Raw genomic sequence first — 12,856 nt, 5'->3', positions numbered from 1 at the left:
AAACCCACTATTTGCTTTGCGGGGAGATCCTGAAGATCTGCACTTGAGGAGTAACAGCCTCTCTCCTTTTCAGAGAATGGAGCGAGATGGGAACAGAGCTAATAATTAGACAAAGTTCAGTACTGAGGAGTTAAATATGGAGCACGGTCCTAATGAGGACAGGCAGCTCAAGCATGGGCTTGTCTTACTTACATGAGAAACTTCTGTCTCTACTTCAGACTCCCTGAGGATGGACATCCAGAGCAGTGTAAGGTTACCATTAGAGTGCCGCACTTTGGTTGGACCCTTGGTGACCACCTTTGACAACAGAGTCTGTGAGGATAGTAAACAGATGGCAAAAGTGGCCATGACTGTAGGCCCAAACCAATAGGTGGATGATGTGCTGATGTTTGCGTTCTAACTACACAAAGCCCTCCTCAGCTCAGTGATCCCTGCCAAGCCTCAGCCTTAAACAAGTTCTCTGCTCTTTTCTTCTCTAATGCCCTGTCTGTTTATTATTGTGCAATGACTTTGACTTGTGGGGGAACCTCCAAAAACTCCAAAGTCTTCTCTTCCTATAACCTCGGTCATAAAATCAACAAGAAAGGGGACTAATTAAACACAGCAACCCTAGAGTGAGTCACGCTGCAGTGACATTAAGGCAAGCCGTGCCTGAAGCATCCTCCATGGGGATTAGCCTAGTAAAGCCCCTTCAGAAGACAAGAGGACTTTTTCATGTATCCAATGGGTACACTGAGGTGAACCACAATTTTCTAAGCCTACTAAATCATGCCTGTTCACTTGCTGTCCCAGAAGGCTGGGAGGTGTCTCACCTACCTTCCCTCCATACGCATACCCACAAACCACATACATGCCTATTCACATCCATCTCCTCAGCTCCAGGTCTTAGATACATTTATGTCGCTCATAGTACTCAACAAGAACCATGTACCCCCCACCCCCACCCCCACCCCCATCAACCAGCAGTGTTAGCAAACTCCAAAGGCAAATGCATGAATCAAGGGGCGTGTGTGTCCTGAAGCAGAGACTCAGGGACTGATGCTTAGCCAAACAGGAGGAAGCTAATGCGGTCCAGGAAGCAGTTAAGTTTATAGCAGGGATCGAACAGCCCCAAAGGCTCTAAAGAAGACGCCACCGCTTTCCGGCCTGTGGTGTGGTCCAGAGCCATTCTGTCTTCCAGGCAGGCTGAGTAGCTCAGCTGTAACAGCAACCTCAAAGCACTGTTTGGAAATAGCAGCTTAAGTCCTGCTGTGGAGACCTGCCTGGCCACTTTCAATTTCTCTGCTGGGGACACACGGTTCCAGTTGGTTTGTGAAGGGGAGGGAAAAAGAAGCAAGCATCCACAGGAAGTACTTAATGCAGGAGAGGATTATATACGCTGAAGATTAGCTGAAGGAAAAGATGATGATGAGGGCGGCAGAGTTTCCACTGGTGTGAGAAAACTATCTTTCGGATTTCATGTCTGACGACCAACAGATCTATCCTCTGCAGCAGTTCCTCAGGAAAGGGAAGGTAGTGGAAGGGATAAGCTGTGAGCATCATAGCCCTCCCTAGATCCTGCCTGTGTTATCTTGGAGTTGGGAGTTGTGCATATCGATTTGCCTGTCTTCTGGTATATTCTAGCTTGAGGGGCTATGTGTGGAAACATGCAGGTTCTGACTTATGCAGGGGTTATATGGCAAGTCCCTTGCAGCCACAGGGATCTGACGCTAGCCCGAGTCAACATGACCAGGATAATAGCAGGAGGCTAAGCAGTCAGAACACCACAGAAGGATTTGAGGGAGACAGAAACCAGGCTGGTAAAGTGACTTCCACTGAGTCTTACACTGGTGATAAGGAAGCAAAATGAGAAATCCAGAAAGAGACCTCAGGGACACAGGCCTGATCCTGGCAGCTAAGAATATGCTAAACTCCTCCACATGAGCATGTGGCTGAGAGTCAGTTGCTAAGATATGTGTTATGGGCTGCTTTAAGGGGGCAAAAAAATGACCTCAGAATGGGGACTAGGACACTTTCCTCAGTTACACCACCTATTCTATCTAGAGAATTATTTCCACGAATAATGTATTTAAAAGGGCTATCAGTATACTTCCCTTTCCCCAGGATAGTCCATAAACAAAATGCTAAACAAATACAACATTCTTTGGGGTTGAGTCTGATGAGCATAAACCAAAATTAAGAGGCTACTTGAGAGCCTGTGGGGGTTGTCCTTAAACAGTTTTATTCTTCAAATGCCTCTCTAGCAACACAAGAAGGAGAGCACTCCAAGCAGCCACACTCTGGGAGACACTGGTGGGCCCGGGAGAATGTGTTCTGTTCAATTCAGGTCACAAACACCTTTATGATTTCTATTCAGTTTCTCTTACCATGTGACCTATCTCAAGTCACAAGGGTGTGCCCAGAAATATTTAGCTATCTCACCAAACAGCTAACTCCAACGTCTCTGGGAAAACAAAGCAGAGCAAAACAAAACAAAACAAATCACAATCCAAGAGAGCTTTACTAGAACTCGGAGATTTGCTTTCCATTAACTGGGGAGGCAGCTAGGGCTCAAGTTCATTCCCCAGAGTCTGGCACCTCTGGGTAGCCTCCAGTCTCTGGCACTTAGTAGATGTACGGCCAAGTGTGGCTACTTAACCTCTCTTGCTTTTCTCACCCTAAAAAAAAAGTTTTTCAAAATATTTTATAATGATTAAATGAATTTGATATGCAAAAGACCTCAACTCCTGTTGGCATACAGTATGAGCAATATTATTGCTACCATCATCCCCGAAGGAATGAGGGCATTCCAAGAACTTTGGGTTTCTCCTTCGGCTATCTGGACTGCTGGACTAGTAAAACAAGGTGCCCCTGTGAACTAGAAATGCCCTTAAGAAACTAATGGTGAGAAAAGGAGATGGTTGAACGGGGATGGGGCTGATGCCAGAAACAGGGAAGGGATTTTACATAGTGCTGACAACTTAGAATATGTTAGAAGAAAGTCTAGAGCTGAGATCATGATAGATCAATGATGGGCAGAACCAGATCTTTCTGGGACTGCTTAATACATATGATAGATAGATAGATAGATAGATAGATAGATAGATAGATAGATAGATAGATAGATAGATAGATAGATAGAGGCATCCTTTACCTTCTATTTTACCCTCGTTTTAAGAACCCAAGAGATGGATTTCAGGTGTCTCTGGATTGGCTTGTCCCTCTTGCCAATATGACCATACTAAATAAATCTCCTTTCTTTGCTTTTACTATTTACTTGCCTCTTTTAATTATGGAGGGAGTGTGGCCAATCCTGGCCCGTTAGCTCTGCTGGGAAACAGGCTGTGCCTTGGTAATGTTACTATTGGTGATGTGAGTAGAATTTTTATTACCGTATGCATAGGTACGCTGCTGAAGACCTCTGTTTTCTAGATCTTCATCCTTACTCGAAGACTGTTCAAAAATCAATGCTTTAAGCCACTTTATATCAAGGTTATTAAAGCTACGCTTCTATATCAAAGCTTTTATATTTATATCTTAACTTTTATATCAAAGCTAAGAGTCTCTTGATGTATTCTAAATGGCAATTAATACTTTGTAGCTAGCACCAAGAAGAGGTAGGGTCTATTTCCAGCCCCCAGCCCCTTGAATCTGGCCTTACACTAACACTCTCTGACCAGTGAGGCAAAGGTGAGGCTGAATACACAGTGAAGCCATGGTGGCAGTGCTAGCCCAGGTTGTATTTTCCAATCTCATTGTGGCTTTGCCTCTGAACATGCATCGTGGGCACTGTGCACTGAGCGTGTTGTCATACCACAAACCACCAATGAATCATGAGACACAATGGCTCAGATTTGACTACTGAATGTTGTGAATAACGGTGTTTTTAGTGTACATACAAAGTTTTCTACTCTGATCGGAACATAATGAGAGAAATGAGACAGGCTGGTCCAAAGGTAGTGAGTTATCTCAATTGATTGATCACAGTCAGTTACAGATTGAACTTCTGTTCTATGCTTTCCCTGCTTCTCACTACTCCATTTGACTAGAGATAGAGTAAGACAAAGCCCACCTACCCCAGAGCTCCCCTAAATGTCTTTAAATTGGGCTTGTGAGCTCACTTCAGGGTCTCTCTAACTTGGTAATGGGAGACCCCAGCATGCTGGACTTCTGCAGAATAAAACACTCATTGCATTTACCTACTATTTGAGTCTGGGGTATCATTCTTTGGTGAATCATGGACCCTTACGTTAATGGTTTAAGTTGGGCCTGGTAGAACAAGCCTGTAATCACATCACTTAGGAAACAGAAGCAGGATCGGAGTTCAAGATGATCCTCAACTACATAAGCTTGATACATACCTTCACTCAGAACAAACCAACAAAGAAACATTAACAGTTTAATTACAGAAAAGAAAAACTCTTAATATTTTCCTGCTGTCATTCCTTAGCATGTAAATATCAAATTAGTATGGCTTTGGATTTTATTGTGCTTGACAAATGAAAACATCTATCTCACCGGTATGCAAATATGCATTCGTTTTTAATAAATGGCAAAATTATATGTACTTGAAAGAATTGTTTTGAAATGAATTTCTTCCCAACTTATTGTTAGTAACTTTGATTTCTATACCTATTTCATATGCTTATATGATTGAGTCATGTAAAAACTTCTCCGGAAAACGTGGTCATGAATAGAGGGAGTTTATAAAGGTCTGTCCTAAATCCCACCTCCCAGGTACTGGTTTAGTGCCATGGGAAGAATGGCCCACCTGATACGAGCTGAAGGAGCACCTAGCTGAGCCTAGCCCCAGTCGTAAACCCACAGAACCACAAGCAAATAAAACAGTTGTTGTTTTAAGCACAGCTACAGGGTGCTGTGTTAAGCAACACATAACTGATGATAGGCCTGCACAAACGAGGCTTTATCATCGGTAGCATTTCTAGCACAGGTCCACACACATGAAACCAGGACACCTGTCTATCTGCCAGCACATTTACCAATCACCATGTGGAGCTTCCCAGCTCTCATCCCACCTGCCTGAGGTCAGCGAGGTCACTGCAGTCAGCACAGCAACTCGAGAAAAGCTACGGCCAGTTAATAACCAGATGTGGGGCAAAGGAGGTAAACTTTCCAATGTAGGTCTTTAAAGGAAGACATGGCGGTAGTAGGGGGCTTTCCTCCTCTGAGCCATGATAGAATATAAGGCCAGGCAGACCTATATCTAGGGTCAATCATAGTTGTTTTATTCCATGAGTCTTTGTAAGGTGGGCAGATGTGTTCAGGATATGTGCAAACCAGTGCAAAGTAAAGGTCACCAGGTGAGAATCTAGGGGGCAGGTTACAAGAAGCCATCTAACTGTTGTGCTGCAGATACATGGTACCAAGAGAGCAAGCAGTCCCAGAGAGCTTCTGTTCTCTGCTAATCAAAATGACTGAAACTTTCTTACATAGACATAATTAAAACTTTGGGATGTTTCCCAGTGAAGAATAGATAAAGTGCCAGCGGTTGTCACCAGTGTTAGGGTTTAAATCTCGGCTCACGCCTGGACAAAGCACATCAAACCATTATGGTTCCATGTGGAGAGGCTTAATGAGAGAAGAGTAGAGGAAGAGAGGAAAGGCTGGCCATGAGCACGTCAGGGGAAAGAGGGGAGATGGGCAGAGAAGGGACAAGGGGAAGAGCAGGGAAGGGAAGAGAACAAAGAGCAAGAGAGAGCAAGAAGGAGAGGAGGGGGCAAGCAGCCCCCTTTATAGTCAGGCACAAATGGTGTTGCCAAGCAACTATGGGGCAGAGCATACCTGACTGTTGCCAGGTAGCTGTGGGGGTGGAGCTTAGACAGACTACTGACAGTGGTAGTCAGGGACACATGGCCAGGCACAAGGTAAGAGTGGAATCCAGTGAGCCATCCTCCAATGTCTAGGCTGGCCCTGTCCTGGGATGTTCTGCTAGCCACATCCCATTTCTGACATTTTGAGGCTTGGCTACCTTTGGGTGACTCTGTGTTCTCATCTATGAAACATGGGTGTTAATAGAATCTACCTTCCAAGAACGCCATGATGATTACAAGAGAACCACAAGTATAACACTTTAGTCTGGTACCCAAGGAAAATGTTAGCTGTGGTGATGCGGATGATGGTCAGCAGTCGAATTACAGATTTATTTACCACCTTATCATTTTTAATTTTTATTTATTTAATATTTATGTTCTTTACGTTTGGTTATTTATTTGTTTCTTTATGTTTATTGTTACCATGGTGTTTATGATGTTCCCAGTGCTATGGTTAACACTGTGACAAGAGATTTTTCTTTGCCTTAGAAGATGGCCTCCACCCCCATGTCTCATAGCTGGACCTTCAACTCTCTGAGCTGCACATGTGGAGGACAACTAGTAGCACCCTCATAAACTGGAGTAACAGTTGATGCCCCACCCTCCCTCTTCCCCTAGGGAAAACTGATGATAGCACACAGATACTCTCTAGTCTTCCTGAGCCTAATTAGAGCAGCATAATGTCATTTATTCACAAAGGCAAAGAGAAAGGCATCCTACCAGACATTTTACAGAATCCTGCTTTGTACTTGAAACGTGTAATTACCATTAACAAACACTGATGCTAATAGTTCAATCTGCTCTCTGGACAAGAAAAGAAATGTAAACATGGCCCAGGCCCAATCACCTCAGGATCTCAGACAACTTCCTCTAGGTGCTTGCCTTCCTTCTTTCCTCCTTCAAACACAAGGTAGGAGGTCTGTTTGCCAGTCAGAGCCCTCGGGGTTAGGGGTTGGCATTCCTAACAGCCAGGGAGGGACCACTAGGCAGAATAGAAGTAGCCTGCATAGCCACAAAAGGCATTGCATGGCAGTTGCAGCCTGACCTCGGGCTCTGCTTTGCAAACCAGCCTCTGCTTTGATCTCTTCACCTGGCAAAATGGAGGTCGGGGCTAGCAACCTAATCTGGACAGCCTCTGTGTTAAACACCACACTGAAGACCAAAATCAAGTGAAAGACATTATGAATAAATGTAGAGCTTGAAATGTGCTTATATTTATGCTCATCGATTCTTCGTTGGAACAACACTTTGGTCCTGTTTTGGGTCATTCCTAAACCTTACCATTTAAAAATCTGAGAATTCTGAGCATTCAATAATTAGTATTCATACACACTGAGTTTATTCAGAGTCTATTTCCCTTGATAGGACCATTGCAAGTACCACTCCTCACCCCACATAGATTCCATGATCTATGAAGGTCACCTTAGGTTAGTTCTCTTTTAATTAATCAAATACGTGACTTCTGCAATACCAGAGATGTCTTTAATCCACCAAGCAGTCCCTGGGCTTGCAGACTTCCTCCTGTTCTGAACAAAAATAGAGCAAGCCCAAACTAGTATTCCAAGTCCCAGAACCACAGAACAGTAAACAGAAGCAAGTTAGAATCGGGCAGAAAACTGGCAAACCGGAGAACGCAGAGTTCCAAGACATGCAAGAGTTTGTATGGATGCCCAGCAGGCTAAGCCAGAGCTTCTAACTGAAGCCCCAGGGGTGTCTGTAATAGCAAAGTTCTTACCTTAAGAAAGACAGCCTGGTAGTCAGTCTCTAAGCCGCAGGGAACAGGTCTGCATCAAACGAAGTAGCCAGTCTACCAGAGAGAAAAGGACTAAGTCAGAGCTGCCACTGCTCAGTGCCATCCTTCAGCTGCTGAGATGTTTTCTAACAACAACAACAAAGGTCGTCTCCAGATGTCTGAAGACATTTCAGAATAGAGCAGCAACCACATAATGAATCAAACAATATCAAATGCACAAAACCCCTGGAATCAAGTCAAGGTGGGGTCGTTGGTGTAACAGAGAGTGAGCTAACCTTTATTAACACACACCTGGGCCCCGGCTAATTGGGGATGCAATAATAGTGAAATCATGCACCCCATCAAATCCCTCCACAAAATGGCTGATTCCCAAAAGGCTGACTGGCAGAACTCACCATAGAACGGACTTACACCAGCCCATTTGGCAGGCTGCTGCAGTCACACCTCCAACCCATCCACAATGGAGACTCTATACCACTTAACCCACCTCGGTTTGGAAGACATCCCTACCCAGCTGATGAAATAATGACAACATGAGACTTGAACCTAGATGAGGGGGTGGGAGGGAACTGGAATATCCCTCTGCGAGCACTCAAAGGAGCAAATAGAACAGACAGGTTATATGCCCGGTTAAAGATGATTCTGTGATTGACACATCCCTATCTAGGATAGTTCTTTGGACAGTTTGGCTAAGGATATTGGTGCTCATTGTTAAACATCAGTCCAGATGTGGAGGGAATATCCTTTTCTTTCTTTTTTTTTTTTTAACAATGTGTGAACGTTTGAGTCAGTGAATCACCTTTCTATTCAATCAAGGAGAATCTAAGAGGAAAAGCTAAGCCCCTCAAGAAGGAACTCTGCGTCTAAATTACTATGAAACTCAGCATGTCAATAACAGCTTTTCTGCAGAACCTCAGCTCACTGGCCCATTCTTGGAACTTCATATTTGCCAGACCCGATACAGTCCTTAAAATAAATCCCTCTTTTATATCGTCACCAACAGGATTCTCTGAAGGGACCCTAACTAATATGTCATCTAACTTTTTTTAAAGGAAGAGCTAACTTTATATACTTGCTTCATGGGGGACGGGGGACAGCACAAGCATGATTTAGCAAGGGGTACAAACAGGAAAACAAATCCCACCCAAGCAGAAAGCATTCAGCAACCTGATCATCTGGCTTGTTCCAGGGATAAAATTACTACTTCTAGAAGGATTAAGGGATTCCAGATTCTTGAAATATTTTCCATAAATAGCATGATTTCTCCAAAGTTTGGTGGGAATTAGACCTCAGATGTCTGAGGCTGTCATCCTGGCCAGAAGATGACATGAAAGATCTCTCTGTACAACCAGGAGTAAATCCACAGATAAACTGTCACAAGCAGGTCTGGAAATTCAGGTAATAAACACTTAAGTGAATTTTTTTTAAAAAAAAAAAAGCAATTTGTATGTTTATACGTGTACATGTCCTATATACCTTTCTTGTGTCAGAATCAGGTTTTTAAGGCTTCTAAGTACTCATACCCATTAGCCATTTTATAGCTTCTGACTCAATGCCACTGAAGGTTGAACACTGTTGCTACTTTCCCTTTTTTCCCTTTCTAGAACGTTCCATAGCTTCAAACAGGAACCCTGAAGCCACTGACCAGTAAGCCCCCTTCCTGCTCCCCAAGCCCTGCTGAGGTCTATGATCGCCATAACTCTGTGTCCTTGGGTGAGTTCATAATCACAAAGTCATGCTTTCATTTCTAGACTGTTTCCATTTGCCCAGAGTCCTCAGCATTCATCCATGCTACAGCATGTATCTGAATACCACTCCTCTCTCATATATAAATAATAGTCCTTCAACTGCATACCATGTTTTGTTTATCCCGGAACTCATTTTTATATAATTAACCCACCAGGTAATTACTGAGCAGTTGCGAAGTGAACGGTCTTAATTTTTTAAAGTACTAACTTTACCCTGGGACTAGTGAATGTGGAAGAGCAGAAGAGACACCCACCAGGAGCCAATTAATTATACAAACCCTAGCTAGAGAATCATCAGCGGTAGCAAGGAAACAAAAATTATTAAATAGTTTTTCTTCCCTAAGGGTTTGGTAAATCCCTCCACACAATCTTAATTAGTGGTCTTCATATTTAAAGTAGAAGTGAGATTAAAGCATCCCCAAGTCTGTAGTCAGGGTACACTCTTAACTCTAATATCAACACCGTCTGCAAGCCTACGATTTGGCGTGTCATTGCTGACCCTCTTCCCAGGATAATGAGCTTCCATCAAAATGGCTGATGCCCAGAAGTCAGAAGCCACAGAACCATGAAACATTGGTTCCACCCCAGCAGACAGAATGGCCTATGAAAGTCACAGAGAAAGCACATCTGCCTCTACCCTGCTGCCTGCCCACTCAAAACTCTTATCTCCATAGCAAACAAAGAGAGTAAGCAGCCTCCGTGGGAAACTTCGGGTGAGCATGGCTCTCCAACAAGAAAATTTAATAGCAAAAAGGAGTGGCCAACCCGCTTGGGCGGGGGAGTCACTCCAGAGTGAAGAAAAGCACAGATAATGTGAAGTAGGGTGACACTGATAAGTGGCCCCAGAGGAGGCTTCAAAAGGCGACTCCAGGAAGTCGTCAACAACAACAACGACAACAACAATAATCATTTTTGCACTCTGGAAACAGAATTTCAAACCACTGCCCTTGAGGACACAGGCTATTGTGTTCAACAAAATATCCCAGCTTGGAGGATCTGCTGTCATCCACATCAGCTAGCACTTGGCTGAGGTGAGGCTCATTCTGCTTTACATTTGGCTAGCTGGGAATATGTCGTTTAAAGAAGAAAAGCCATTTTAGGAAATTATGGAAACTCGAGCGCTTGGCTCCACATGCATGTTTTTAACGACTTGACTTCCAAGTAGGCATGGGGAGTCATACCTGCAATCCCAGCACTCAGGAGGCAGAGGCAGGGGAATTAGAAGCTCAATGCCCACCTCAGTTATATATCAAATCCAGGGCAAATTCAGAAATAAGACTGATTGTTTTTTGAGCGAAAGGGATTTTTTGTTTGATTGCTTGTTTCATATAAAGACAAAATGGACACTGTAATAGGTAGGTAAATAATTATTGTCTCTAAAACAAGAAACATATTCTATGGGCTGTAGATGCTGAGCCCAAATGGAAGTTATGAGTGTGCATTTGTGTGTGTGTGTGTGTGTGTGTGTGTGTGTGTGTGTGTGTCTGTGTCTGTGTCTGTGTGTCTGTGTGTGTCTGTGTGTGTCTGTGTGTATCTTTCTGTCTGTCATATGCCCATATTCATGCGAATGTGACACAGAGATCAATGTGGATGCCATTCTCTACCATGTATTCTGAGGCAGAACAGGGTCTCTTAATGAGCCCAGAGCTCATTGATTTGGCCAGGCTAACTGGCCAATGACCTATAGGGATCTGCCTTCACTTCGCCCCCTTCCCCAGCATTATCACAACTTCAGAGATCTGAACTCAGGACCTCATGCTTATATGCCAGGCAATTTGTCAAGTGGGGAGCCCAGAATGGTTAATTTTAATGGTCAACTTAATGGGACTTAGAACTACCATGGAAACAAACCACTAGGCATGTCTGAAGGATTGTCTAGATTGGGTGAAGACCCCACTATACAGTGAGTCGCCATGTATCATGGGGTGGGGTCCCCACCTAAGTAAAAAGGAGAGAGTAAATTGCACAGCGGCATCCTTATCTGTCTCTCGTCCCATGACCATTGGCCTCTTTCATTTCCCTGTCCCCGTGTATTTCCACCACAATGGTCTGCACCCTCAAACTGTGAGCCAAACCAAGCCTTTCCCACCTCAAGCTGCTTTTGTTGGCTACTCTGACACAGAAATGAGAAAAGTAAATAGGACAGATGCTAATACAAGTGACCTAAACTGGAATCCCCAAGGAGAAGGCCCTCAGTGCTTGGTCCCCAACTCTAGGGACACTAGTAACATACACTCTGGAGGCATTCAAGGTGCACAGGACCAGTGCTGGAATTTTAAATTCCACAACTGTCTCAATGTTTAGCTGCCATTAAGTTCATTCAGCCTTTCGTATGCTCAGCCTGTATCCTCACTCAAAATTCACGTCTCATGTATCTGAATCCATTTGCAAAAATTAGAGCCCCAGGGGTAAACAGATGGGTCAGCAGCAATGAGCCTGCACTGCTCATTGAAGAGGCCTCAAGTTTGATTCCTAGCACCCACATCAGGCCACTCACAACTGCCTGCAGCCACAGCTACAGGGCAACCAACAGATCTGGCTTCTGCAAGAAACTACACTCAAGCGCACCTACCCTTATATAGTTAAATACTCATAACTGAAAGAAAACAAAACAACAGGTAATAAAGTTCATACGTGGTTCATAAGACTGAACTTGCATCTGTTCAAATGTCAATTCCCTTGTGTTAGGAGATACACCGTGCCTGCCCCTTTACCCCCCCACACACTGAAGTACTAACCCAAAGGCTTCAACATGTGACTTACTTAGAGATAAGGTCTTTAAAGAGGCAGTTAAGGTTCTATGAGGTCATTATAGCAGATCCTAATATGGTACTATTGGTAATACCATCCAAGGAGATCAGGTACCAGGCATAAATGTGGAAGGACAGCTAGGACGATATGGTCATCCACAGCTAAAGAGGGAGCCCCTGCAGAGGAGAGCCTGTTGGCAGCTACATCTTAAACTTCTAGCCCCTAGCATTGCTATTCTGTCCAAGCTCCACCCCCACAGCTACCTGGAACAGCCAGGTATGCTCCACCCCATAGTTGCTGGGCAACAGCCAGCTGTGCCTGACACTATAAAAGAGGCTGCTTGCCCCCTCCTCTTTCTCTTACTCCCCTCTTACTTCTCTCCTACTCTTTGTTGTTCTCTCTTCTTGCCTCCTTCCCCCTCTCCTACCACGTGCCCATGGCCACCTTTCCTCTCCTCTTACTCTTCTCTCATTAAACCTCTCCATGTGGAACTGTGTTGTCTGGGTGTGTTCTGTCCAAGCACAGGCCAAGATTTAAACCCTAACAACTAGCACTGAGAGAAAATGAATTTCTGTTTGTAGAGCTACTGGACTCTGGTACTGTGTTATGACAACCTAATAAAAACTATAAGGCCACCCTTTTGTCTTTTCCTCTGCCAGGACTGCCAGGGAAGAATCTAGAAAGGTCTGAAGGCCTCTCCTATACTTTGCAAGAAGTTCACTGTCCTTCACCTCCTCAGCTCCAACCAGGGTGGCCTCTAAATCCACAGAGAACAAGAAGGCCTTACTCTAACA

General features: G+C 44.2%; 1 protein-coding gene across 20 annotated transcripts in view; it reads right to left on the bottom strand.

The window, feature by feature from the left end:
* The window catches only part of Lypd6b (Ly6/Plaur domain containing 6B), a 175,567-nt gene that overhangs the window by 56,644 nt on the left and 106,067 nt on the right, over positions 1 to 12,856 (bottom strand). For 15 of the 20 annotated variants that reach the window (XM_087653068.1, NM_001395757.1, XM_087653056.1 and 12 more), the window contains 1 exon segment: positions 7,546 to 7,617. The exons of 2 other annotated variants lie outside the window; for them this stretch is intronic. The gene's annotated coding sequence lies outside the window, so the exon portion shown is untranslated. 20 annotated transcript variants of the gene reach the window in all.

Source organism: Rattus norvegicus, chromosome 3 (genome assembly GCF_021556685.1).
Source record: "Rattus norvegicus strain SHRSP/BbbUtx chromosome 3, alternate assembly SHRSP_T2T, whole genome shotgun sequence".
In the NCBI taxonomy this organism is placed as follows: domain Eukaryota; kingdom Metazoa; phylum Chordata; class Mammalia; order Rodentia; family Muridae; genus Rattus; species Rattus norvegicus.
Note: the sequence above shows the minus strand (reverse complement) of the source record. Positions and strands in the feature narration are given on the sequence as shown.